The following is an 11,744-nucleotide window of genomic DNA, read 5'->3' as shown; positions in this document are numbered from 1 at the left end:
AAGGAGGCCATTTAGCATAAGTAAAAGAAAGAGTAGATAACAAATACAGGACACACAAAATTCAGAATCCTCAGACTGTGTTCAGACTGCTGGTCTTTTTCATTTACCCATTCATCTGTCTGTCCTTGTATTGAGTCAGCGAATATTTGTGGAGGGAGCACAGTCCCTGCCCTCAAAGAGTTCAGGATCTCAGGAGAAACAAAGTTCAAGTGAATTGTACAAACATTTGGGGGCACCTACAAACTGCCAGGAGCTCTACCAGGGAAACCCCATAGGAGAGGTGCTGTGACAGAGGTTAACACTGGGGTCATGCAAGCACATAGAAATGATCAACAGAGCCAGACAAGGTGTGCTGGGAGGGTCCAGAAGGTCTTCTGGGGGAGGTCATGTCTGAATGGGATTTCAAAGGATGATTAGAAAACAGTCCGGTGAGGGGGCAGGGAGGTGGAAGCTTCAATGGATGGAGCACTTCTGCTGACTGCTGTCCTACGACTAAACCCAGACTTCTCAACTACTCCCAGGAGCAAACCCTGAGTAGTGACTTTTCTCCCATCCTCCTAGACCTTTGCTTCCAGCTTCTCCCCCAGTTGCACAAAGCACTCCTTACAATGAATCTTTTATTCCACATCATGGGTAGTGGGACTGCTTCTTTGATTGAACTCTGACTGATAGCAATTGTATATAATCTCTCACCTCTCCCTTCCTACCCAATGCACCCCAATAAGAATTTTGTTTTCATATCTCCATGGAAAAGCTTTTGAAGGTCACCTGCAGCCTCAAATTCTCAACCCCTGGTCTATTGTTTGTTTGCATAGAACTTGCTGTCTCAGAAGCATTTGAAACCATTGATGACTGCCCCCTTCATGAAAGGTGATTTTTCTCTCATTCTCTCCTGGCTTCTTCTCTTGTGTATATTTGCTGTCACCTCTTCTTCTTCCTAACATCTAATTTTTTTAGTACCCTAGGGCCTAGGGCTTGGTTCTGGTCCTTTCCCTGTGGACACTGTCTCCCCACCCAACCTAACCCAGTGTCCAGGCTATAAATGCCATGGTTACCAGGACCACCCAACATCTCCCATCCCCATCTCTTGCCTGAGTTCCAACTCAAATCTGGAGCCCTCTTCCTGATACCTCCAGGGTGATGTCTAATAAGCATTGGACCAACCCTCTACCCCTGCATCTCTGTCCCTCAAAATGCACCCCTCTGCAGGTCCCCCACATCTCAGTGAACATTATTACCCACTTGCTCAGGTCACAATTCTGGGAGTTTTTCTTGGTTCTTCCTTTTCCTCACCCCACTACTCCTACATCAGCAAGTCCTATATACTACACCCCAAAAATAACCTAAGTAGAACTCCCCCACCACATCTGATGCCTCCATCCTAACCTGAATCTTCCTTTCCTCTTCAGATAACTGCACCATCCTCTTAACACCTAGAGTCCTCACACTCAATCTCACCTCTAGCCATCCTTCATCTGTTCAAAACTCCAAATGTTTCCATTGCAGTCACCAAAATATTTACACTCCCATGCAAGTCACACCCTGTCTACCACCCCATTTCCTACCATAAGCATTGGTTGCCAACCAAACATCTAGCCCACACAGGTACCGGTTTGTGCCAATTCCCTTCCTGCCTGCTAGGAAGGAGCACACAGCCTGGTATATAGCCTTAGTCTGTTGAGGCTGCTATAACAAAATACCATAGACTGGGTGCCTTATAAGCAGCAGAACGTTATTTCTCACAGTTCTGGAGGCTGGAAGTCCAAGATCTAGATGCCTTCTTCCAGGTCACAGATTTCTTGCTGTATACTCACATGGTACAGAGGGTGAGGGAGCTCTCTGGGATCTTTTGTAAGGACACTAATCTCATTCCTGAAGGCTTCACCCTCATGACCTAATCACATCTCAAAGGCTCCCACCTCCTAATACCATCACACTGGGTATTAGGATTTTAACATGCATTCGGGGAAACACAAACATTTAGACCATGGCATATAGCAAGTGAGATTTGTGAGAAAGTCTGCTGGGGCTTTGAGAAATGTTTTCCTCAGGAGAGGTGTCCCAAGAAGATAAGTCCTCCCTTTTACCTCTGCATATTGTCACACCTGGATTTGACCCCAGGTTGCTGTAACATTCATCTTGCTTCTTGTCTCAGAATGAAGCGATCACCAAGGACAGCAACACATGGCAGAAAGATAGAAAGGTTCTGGATCCCTGATGATGCTGACTCTCAATCCCACAGCTTCAGAGTCCACCTATTTCTAGATTCCTAAAATAGTAAATCATAAATTTCCTTATGGTTTATGCTGCTCGTTCTTACTTGGAGCACTCTGTCCCTGCATACTCACCTACATTGGGATTAGTTCAAGTATCACCTAGTCAATGGGACCTCCCTGACCTCCTCATTGAAGTAGGACCCTCTTCCATACCCCAGACTCTTTCTGTTTTATTGCCCTGTTTTCTTTCTCCACAGCATTTGTCATTACATTATATTATCTATTTGTCTACATATTTATTTTCTGCTCCTCTGCCAGAATGTAAACTCCATGAGGGTAGGAACATGGTCTTGTTCATTGTGCACCATGCAGATTAGAGTCTGGTTTAGTAACTGTAATTTTGTAAATGTCTTTGGAATAAACAAAATGTGGCATGAGAATATGACAGATTAAAGAACCACAGGTATTTCTGTGTGCAATATTGAGGGGGGTGACAAGGGTATAACAGAGAGAACAGGATGGAATTAAAGATAGATGTCAGGTAGCTAAGAGCTTTGTGTTTTACCCTAAAATTAATGAAAAGCTATTGATTTTAAGAAGGAGCATAATAGGCTCCTGGCATGGATATCAGCACAGGTGATAGCTGCAGCTTCCATTGTGTCCATGTTGGCCACCTGGCTGCTCCACCCACGCAGAGCTGCCACCTCTGTCATCACCCCTTCCACATCTCACTAGTTCAAAATGAAGCTTTTGTCATTTCTGGAAGGAAACTTGGCCAGTAGATCAAACAGGAAGTGCAGTAGGAGGTGTAAGAATGGGTGGCATGGGGCAATAAGTGGCCACACCTGGGTGTGGTTCTGGTTGCTGAGAATCTTACAAGTCATTCCTATATCCTCAACAAAATCTGGCCAGCTGCAGAGGTGGGAATCAACAGTGAGACAACTGTGAAACCAGCTTTAATTTCAAAGGAAGAACTGTTGAATTTAATCAATAAACTAAGTAATGATGATATTACAAATTTGTGATCACCAAGAGAGCTTGGTATTGGCACAAAAACAGACACATAGATCAATGGAACAGAATAGAGAACCCAGAAATGGACCTTCAACTCTATGGTCAACTAATCTTTGACAAATCAGGAAAAAATATCCAGTGGAAAAAAGACAGTCTCTTCAATAAATGGTGATGGGAAAATTGGACAGCTACCTACAGAAGAAAGAAATACACCCAGAGAAACTCAAAATGGATGAAAGACCTCCATGTGAGACAGGAATCCATCAAAATCCTAGAGGACAATATAGGCAGAAATTTCTCTGACCTTGGCCACAGCAGCTTCTTTCTAGACACATCTCCAAAAGCAAAGGAAACAAAGGCAAATATGAACTACTCAGACTTCATCAAGATAAGCTTCGGCAGAGCAAAGGAAACAGTCAACAAAACTAAGAGGCAACACACGGAATGAGAGAAGATGTGTGCAAATGACACTACAGATAAAGGGCTGGTATCCAAGCTCTATAAGGAACTTCCCAAACTCAACATCCCCCCCAAAAAGTAATCCAATCAAGAAATGGGCAGCAGACATGAACAGACACTTCTCAAAAGAAGACATACAAATGGCTAACAGACACGTGAAAAAATGCTCAACATCACTAGCCATCAGGGAAATTCAAATCAAAACCACAATGAGATACCACCTTACACCAGTTAGAATAGCAAAAATTGACAAGACAGGAAACAACAAATGTTGGTGAGGATGTGGAGAAAGGGGAACCCTCTTACACTCTTGGTGGGAATGCAAGTTGGTACAGCCAGCTTGGAAAACAGTGTGGAGGTTCCCAAAAAGTTAAAAATAGAGCTACCCTATGACCCAGCAATTACACTACTAGGTATTTACCCCAAAGATACAGATGTAGTGAACAAAAAGGGGCACATGCACCCCAATGTTCATAGCAGCAATGTCCACAATAGCCAAACTGTGGAAGGAGCCGAGATGCCCTTCAACAGACGAATGGATAAAGAAGATGTGGTTCATATATACAATGGAATATTACTCAGCCATCAGGAAGGATGAATACCCACCATTTGTGTCAACATGGATGGAACTGGAGGAGATTATGCTAGGTGAAATAAGTCAAGCAGAGAAAGACAATCATCATATGGTTTCACTTATTTGTGGAACATAAAGAATAGCACAGAGGACCATAGGGGCAGGGAGGGAAAACTGAATGGGAAGAAAACAGAGAGGGAGACAAACCATGAGAGACTATGGACTCTGGGAAATAAACTGAGGGTTTCAGAAGGGAGGGGGTTAGGGGGATGAGGTAGCCAGGGGTGGGTATTAAGAAGGGCACATGTTATGATGAGCACTGGGTGTTATACACAGCCAAAGAATTGTTGAACACGACATCAAAAACTAATGATGTATTATACGTTGGCTAACTGAACATAATAAAAAAAATAATGATGATGATAAATAATGTAGATGGCCTTCTTGTTCAGCTGCCTCTTCCAGAACACATAAATGAGAGAAAGATCTGCAATGGTGTTTCTCCAAACAAAGATATTGATGGCTTTATGTAATTAATGTAGAGTGACCGTGTTACCAGCGGTCTCACGGGGTGTCTGGGAAACAATTAAGTGAACTGGCATTCCAACCCTAGGGAAAAATGTGGTTGTGGTTGTGAGGTCAAAAAATGTTGGAATGCCCATTGCAGTGCGACTACACACAGATGGGGCACATGAACACCCTGGAGGTGACGCCACTGTTACAATACACTCCCAAAGTGCAACTGAAGAAACATAGTTATTGCAGACATTGTGGTCTCTGCTACAGGCATTCCCAATCTGATCACAGCAGATGTGATCAAGGAGGGAGCTGCACTCATCACTGTGTAAATAAAGAGTTCAAGATCCCATCATGGCTAAAGCCAAGTTGGTTGGAGATGTGGATTTTGAAAGAATCAGAGAGAAAGCCGGTTACATCACTCCAGTCCGTGGGGGTGTTTGTCCCATGACAGTGGTGATGCTAATGAAGAATACCACTATTGCTGCAAAAAAGGTGCTGAGGCTTGAAGAGCAGAAAGTATTAAAGCCTAAGGAGTGTGGAGTAGCAACTAATTAACTGCTGTGTCTTCTGTCATGAACAACACTCCAAGCCAGTTCAAGAGGCAAAGCAGGCCAAAAGAAATGCAATATTTTTTTATTTATTTTACTGAAATGGTTTAAAATGATGTTTTATTTTATTGAAAGCTTAAATGGGTGGGTGTTTGTGCACATAACTCTGCAGTACCTCACCAGGGAGCATGCCAGTATCATGCTGGGTCATGTGATCCAGCCAAGAGAAGCCATTAACCTAGTGATTAACATGTAGGACAGTGTCCTATTGAGAACAAATGCTTAACTTTGTCAAGTCACTTCATTTTTTTTAATTTTTTTTATTATGTTATGCTAGTCACCATACAGTACACCATTAGTTTGTTTTGTTGTTGTTGTTGTTGTTTTACCATTAGTTTTTGATGTAGTGTTCCATGATTCATTATTTGTGTATAACACCCAGTGCTCCATGCAATCCATGCCCTCCTTAATACCCACCACTGGGCTCACCCATCTCCTACCTCCTTCTAAAATCCTTAGTTTGTTTCCCAGAGTCCATAGTCTCTCATGGTTCATCTCCCTGTCTTTCCCCCCTTCATTTTTCCCTTCTTTCTCCTAATGTCCTCCATGCTATTCCTTATGTTCCACAAATAAGTGAAACCATATGATAATTGTCTTTCTCTGTTTGACTTATTTCAACTTCATATATACTAAGGCATAGTATGCTGATTATGCTAAGGCATAATCTCCTCCAGTTCCATCCATGTTGATGCAAATGGTGGGTATTCATCCTTTCTGATGGCTGAGTAATATTCCATTGTATATATGGACCACATCTTTATCCATTCATCTGTTGAAGGGCATCTCAGCTCTTTCCATAGTTTGGCTATTGTGGACATTGCTGCTATGAACATTAGGATGCATGTGCCCCTTCTTTTCGCTACATCTGTATCTTTAGGGTAAATACATAGCAGTGTAATTGCTGGGTCATAGGGTAGCTCTATTTTTAACTTTTTGGGAACCTCCACACTGTTTTCCAAGCTGGCTATACCAACTTGCATTCCCACCAACAGTGTAAGAGGTTCCCCTTTCTCCACAACCTCTCCAACATTTGTTGTTTCCTGTCTTGTCAATTTTTGCCATTCTAACTGGTGTAAAGTAGTATCTCAATGTGGTTTTGATTTGAATTTCCCTGATGGCTAATGATGTTGAGCATTTTTTCATGTGTCTGTTAGCCATCTATATGTCTTCTTTTGAGAAGTGTCTGTTCATGTCTTCTGCCCATTTCTTGACTGGATTTTTTTGGGGGGAGGTGTTGAGTTTGAGAAGTTCTTTATAGATCTTGGATACCAGCCCTTTATCTGTAGTGTCATTTGCAAATATCTTTCCCATTCCGTGTGTTGCCTCTTAGTTTTGTTAACTGTTTCCTTTGCTATGCAGAAGTTTTTTCACTTTTGTTTCCCTTGCCTTTGGGGATGTGTCAAGTCACTTCAGTTAAAATTTGCATTTTCTAGGGTTGCATTTCCCAAGTGTTATTCCAGTAAAAGTTGGTACTCACTTCAGTTTCCAAATCTTTTGAGTTCAACTGGTCAAACCAAAGGAAAAATGTTGCTAGAGAAATGGTAATTGAGTAGAAAAAAATTACTCTAATTTACATACATATTGTATGTGAAAACTAACTGTTAATGGTGTCCTGGGCTGTTGTTTTATGTCTTAGTCATTGGGGAAATATTTAGGATAGTTCCACTTGCGGTTAGTCCTTGTTCCATGTGTGTTACATTTGTGACGTTTCCCCATTTTTTCCTAGCATTGAAAGGCTTGTTTTATTTTATAGATTATTTGTCATGTATTGTCATATTTGGCTTTTCCTTTACCCTTAAACTTCATTGTTACATCCTTGCACTGTTAGGGGTGTCTGCATGGTTTCCTTGGTATATATTGAAAACTTTTTTTGAAAAACAAAATTTGAGCTTGATAATCATTAGGGAAGCTTGTATAACTATGCAACTTACTTTTCCACAAAGACTTGTCAGCAGTTGCCTGCTTTTTTTTTTTTTTTTTGATGTACCTGTTGGTCTTCCCCAGTGGGTTTTTGAGAACTTGAGTTAATGTTTAGTTTAATCAGACTTTCCGATTAAAAGGTTTTTTGTGTTTTTTTCACATTTTTTAAAATAAAACACTTCTGACTGGTGTGGGGAAAAAAGGAGCACAATACAACACTTACAATGTATTCAAGATAAACAAGAGGGGGGATGGGGTAACTGGGTGATGGGCATTAAGGAGGGCACTTGATGTAATGAGCACTGGATGTCATATGCAACTGATGAATCATTAAACTCTACCTCTGAAACTAAGAGGGAAACAAGACTGAAACTAAGAGGGAAACAAGACTAAGGGAAAAAAAACAGAGAGATTGTTTAGAAAACTATTTCACTAGCCAAGCCCTAGAAATGTGGTCCAAACCAAGGCAGTGATTTTAAGATTAGACAACACAGAATAGGTTTTGTTCATAAGACATTAGTAACAAAGAATTTGCAGGCTTCATCTCCTACTGAGTATAAAATACAAAGTGAGAACTTCCTGTTTTCTCAATGGACAGAAGGTGTTGCCAATCATGAAGGTGGGAACTGGAGGAAGGAGGACTGATCTGGGTTTGGGAAAAATGAGTCTGATTCTGAATATGTTGAATTTGAGATGTTTATGACACCACATTGAGATGGCCAGTTGAAGCTGGAGGTATAGGTTTGGAGCTCAAAAGCACAGTTTGGGCTGGAAATATGGCATGTAGATTGGATTTAAAACACAAGAGTGAACGGGGTCACATGGGAAGACTATGAAGAACACAGAAAGTAGGAAGAAGTCAAAGACAAATCCTAAAGAAAACTAACATCTAAGGAATAGGAAGAGAGTAACAGCAAAGAGACAGAAAACATAGCAGAGAGGTAGAAAGCCAGTATGTAGTTTCGTGGAAGTTAAAAGAATGTTTCAAAAAAGACAGTGGCAGACAATGATACTGCTTTAAAGTCAAGTGACAGAGAACTAACAAGTTCCCATTTGATTAAGGAGCTAGGAAGTTGTTGGCAATCTTTGCAAAACAGTTTCAGGGGATAGTAAGAACAAAATCCAGATCACAGGAGGTTGAGAAGATGAGGAAGGGAAGCAATTCTCTTTCTGTAGGAAGGGAATTCAGTAGGAACCAGTATTCTTTTTTTTTCTTAGTTTTTGAGGTAGAATTTCGTGATTCATCAGTTGCATATAACACCCAGTGATCATTACATCAACTCCTCTCCTTAAAGCCCATCACCCCATTATCCCATCCCACCACACATCTCCTCCAACAACCCTCAGTTTGTTTCCTAGAGTTCAGCATCTCTTAGGGTTTGGCTCCCTCTCTATTTTCATCTTATTTTAGTTTTCCTTCCCTTCCTGTATGTTCCTCTTTTTTGTTTCTTAAATTCCACATATGAGTGAAATCATACGGTATTTGTCTTTCTCTGACTCACTTATTTCACTTAGCATAATACCCTCTAGTTCTATCCACGTCATTGCAAATGGCAAGATTTCATTCTTTTTGATGACTGAATAATATTCCATTCCATATATATATATATATGTGTGTGTGTGTGTGTATATATGTATATATATGTGTGTGTGTATATATATATGTATATATATATGTATATATATATATATATACTACATCTTCTTTATCCATTCATCTGTTGATGGATGTGGGCTCTTTCCATCTGTTGGCCATTGTGGACATTGCTGTTTTATGCAGTGGGGTGTATGTGCCCGTTTGTATCATTTGAATAAATACCTCGTAGTGCAATTGATGGTCATAGTATAGTTCTATTTCTAACTTTTTGAGGAACCTCCATACTGTTTTGCAGAGTGGTTGCACAAGCTTGCATTCCCACCAATAGTGTAAGAGGGTTCCCCTTTCTCCACATCCTCACCAACATCTGTTGTTTCCTGAGTTGTTCATTTTAGCCATTCTGATCAGTGTGAGGTGGTATCTCATTGTGGTTTTGATTTGTATTTTCCTGGTGCCAAGTGATGTTGAGCATCTTTTCATGTGTCTGTTGGCCATGTGTAGGTGTTCTTTGGAGAAATGTCTGTTCATGTCTTCTGCCCATTTCTTGACTGGATTTTTTGTGGGGATTTTGGGTAATGATTTTCATAAGTTCTTTACAGATTTTGGATACTAGCCATTTATCATATGGCATTTGAAAATAGCTTCTTCCACTCCGTAGGTTGCCTTTAGTTTTGTTGACTGTTTCCTTTGCAAAAGCTTTTTATCATGATGAGATCAAAATCATTCATTTTTGCTTTTGTTTCTCTTGCCTTGGGAGACATGTCTAGCAAGAAGTTGCTGTGGCCAAGGTCAAAGAGGTTGCTGCCTGTGTTCTCCTTTAGGATTTTGATGGATTCCTGTCTCACATTTAGGTCTTTCATCGATTTTGAGTTTATTTTGTGTATGGTGTAAGAAAATGGTCCAGTTTCATTCTTCTGCATATGGCTGTCCAATTTTCTAAACACCATTTGTTGAAGAGACTTTTTTCCATTAGTTATTCTTTCCTGCTTTGTTGAAAAGTAGTTGATAAGAGAGTTGAGGGTCCATTTCTGGGATCTCTATTCTGTTCCATTGATCTATGTGTCTGTTTCTGTGCCAGTACTATGCTGTCTTGATGATGACAGCTTTGTAATAGAGCTTGAAGTCTAGAATTGTGATGCCGCCAGCTTTGCTTTTCTTTTTCAACATTTTTTTGGCTATTCAGGGTCTTTTCTGATTCCATACAAATTTTAGGATTGTTTGTTCCAGCTGTATGAAAAATGTTGATGGTATTTTGATAGAAATTGCACTGAATATGTAGGTTGCTTTGGGTAGCTTAGACATTTTAACAATACTTGTTCTTCCAATACATGAGCATGGAATGTTTTTTCACTTCTTTGTGTCATCCTCAATTTCTTTCATAAAGGTTCTATAGTTTTCAAAGTACAGATCCTTTACCTCTTTGGCTAGGTTTATTCCTAGGTATTTAATGGGTTTTGGTGCAATTGTAAATGGGATCAATTCCTTGGTTTCTCTTTCTTCTGCCTCATTGTTAGTGTATAGAATGCAACTGACTTCTGTGCATTGATTTTATATCTTGCGATTTTGTTGAATTCCTGTATCAGTTCTATCAATTTGGGGGTGGGGTTTTTTGTGTTTTCTACATAGAGTATCATGTCAGCTGTGAAGAGTGAGAGTTTGACCTCTTCTTTGCTAATTTGGATGCCTTTTATTTCTTTTTGTTGTCTGATTCCTGAGGCTAGGACTTCCAGCACAATGTTGAACAAAAGCAGTGGGAGCAGACATCCCTATCATGTTTCTGACCTTAGGGGAAAAGCTCTCAGTTTTTCCCCATTGAAGATATTTGGTGTGGGTTTTTCATATATGGCTTTTATGATATTGAGATATGAGGAACCAGCATTTTAACCCCAGTCCTTACATCTTTGAGGCTCACTTCCCACCAGGAGTATCAGGAATATATTTGCTGAGAAATCATTCACACAATTACATTAGGCACAAATCTTAACTGTATATTTTTTACTTTAATTTATACTTATTTGTACCCTATGGCACCAATCGTCAAATGGTGAAATATGTCCAGCATCCCAGAAGACAACCCCAGGCCCTTTCCAGTCAACAGCCCCTCTGTCACCCAACCACTGACAAATGTTGTTGGGATTTGTTTCACAAGTTACTTTTGCTTGTGTTTTAATTAACTTCATATAAATGAAAACTTACTGAATATTATACCTGTGTAATTAATTCATTTTGTTATGCCAATAAGTACTACTCAAGTATTATAATAATAACAACAACAAAGCCATCAAAAAGACAACCTAATATTGCCACACCGAAGCAATCACCTTCACTGTATAGACGGCAGTGAAATCACTCCCTTTGGAGAAGGCACAACTTCTTTATTTTTTTTTTCTTTTTTTTTTTTTAATTTTTTTTATTGTTATGTTAATCACCATATATTACATCATTAGTTTTTGATGCAGTGTTCCATGATTCATTGTTTGTTCATAACACCCAGTGCACCATGCAAAACGTGCCCTCCTCAATACCCATCACCAGGCTAACCCATCCCCCCACCCCCCTACCCTCTAGAACCCTCAGTTTGTTTTTCAGAGTCCATCATCTCTCATGGTTCGTCTCCCCCTCTGACATACTCCCCTTTTCTTCCTCTCCTGTTATCTTCTTCTTTTCCTTTTTTCTTAAAATATGTTGCGTTATTTGTTTCAGAAGTACAGATCTGTGATTCAACAGTCTTGCACAATTCACAGCGCTCACCGTAGCACATACCCTCCCCAATGTCTATCACCCAGCCATCCCATCCCTCCCACCCCCAACCACTCCAGTAACACTCAGTTTGTTTC

General features: G+C 40.3%; 1 pseudogene; it reads left to right on the top strand.

Moving 5' to 3' along the window:
• The first annotated feature begins 2,799 nt into the window (after positions 1–2,799).
• On the top strand, positions 2,800–5,337 carry LOC112823539 (bifunctional methylenetetrahydrofolate dehydrogenase/cyclohydrolase, mitochondrial pseudogene; annotated as a pseudogene).
• The last annotated feature ends 6,407 nt before the right edge of the window (positions 5,338–11,744 follow it).

The sequence above is a fragment of the Callorhinus ursinus genome, unplaced genomic scaffold (genome assembly GCF_003265705.2).
Source record: "Callorhinus ursinus isolate GAN/ISIS: 27379988/994484 unplaced genomic scaffold, GSC_fseal_2.0 scaffold779, whole genome shotgun sequence".
Lineage (NCBI taxonomy): Eukaryota > Metazoa > Chordata > Mammalia > Carnivora > Otariidae > Callorhinus > Callorhinus ursinus.
The sequence above is the reverse complement of the archived record's forward strand: the minus strand, read 5'-3'. Positions and strand labels throughout refer to the sequence as shown.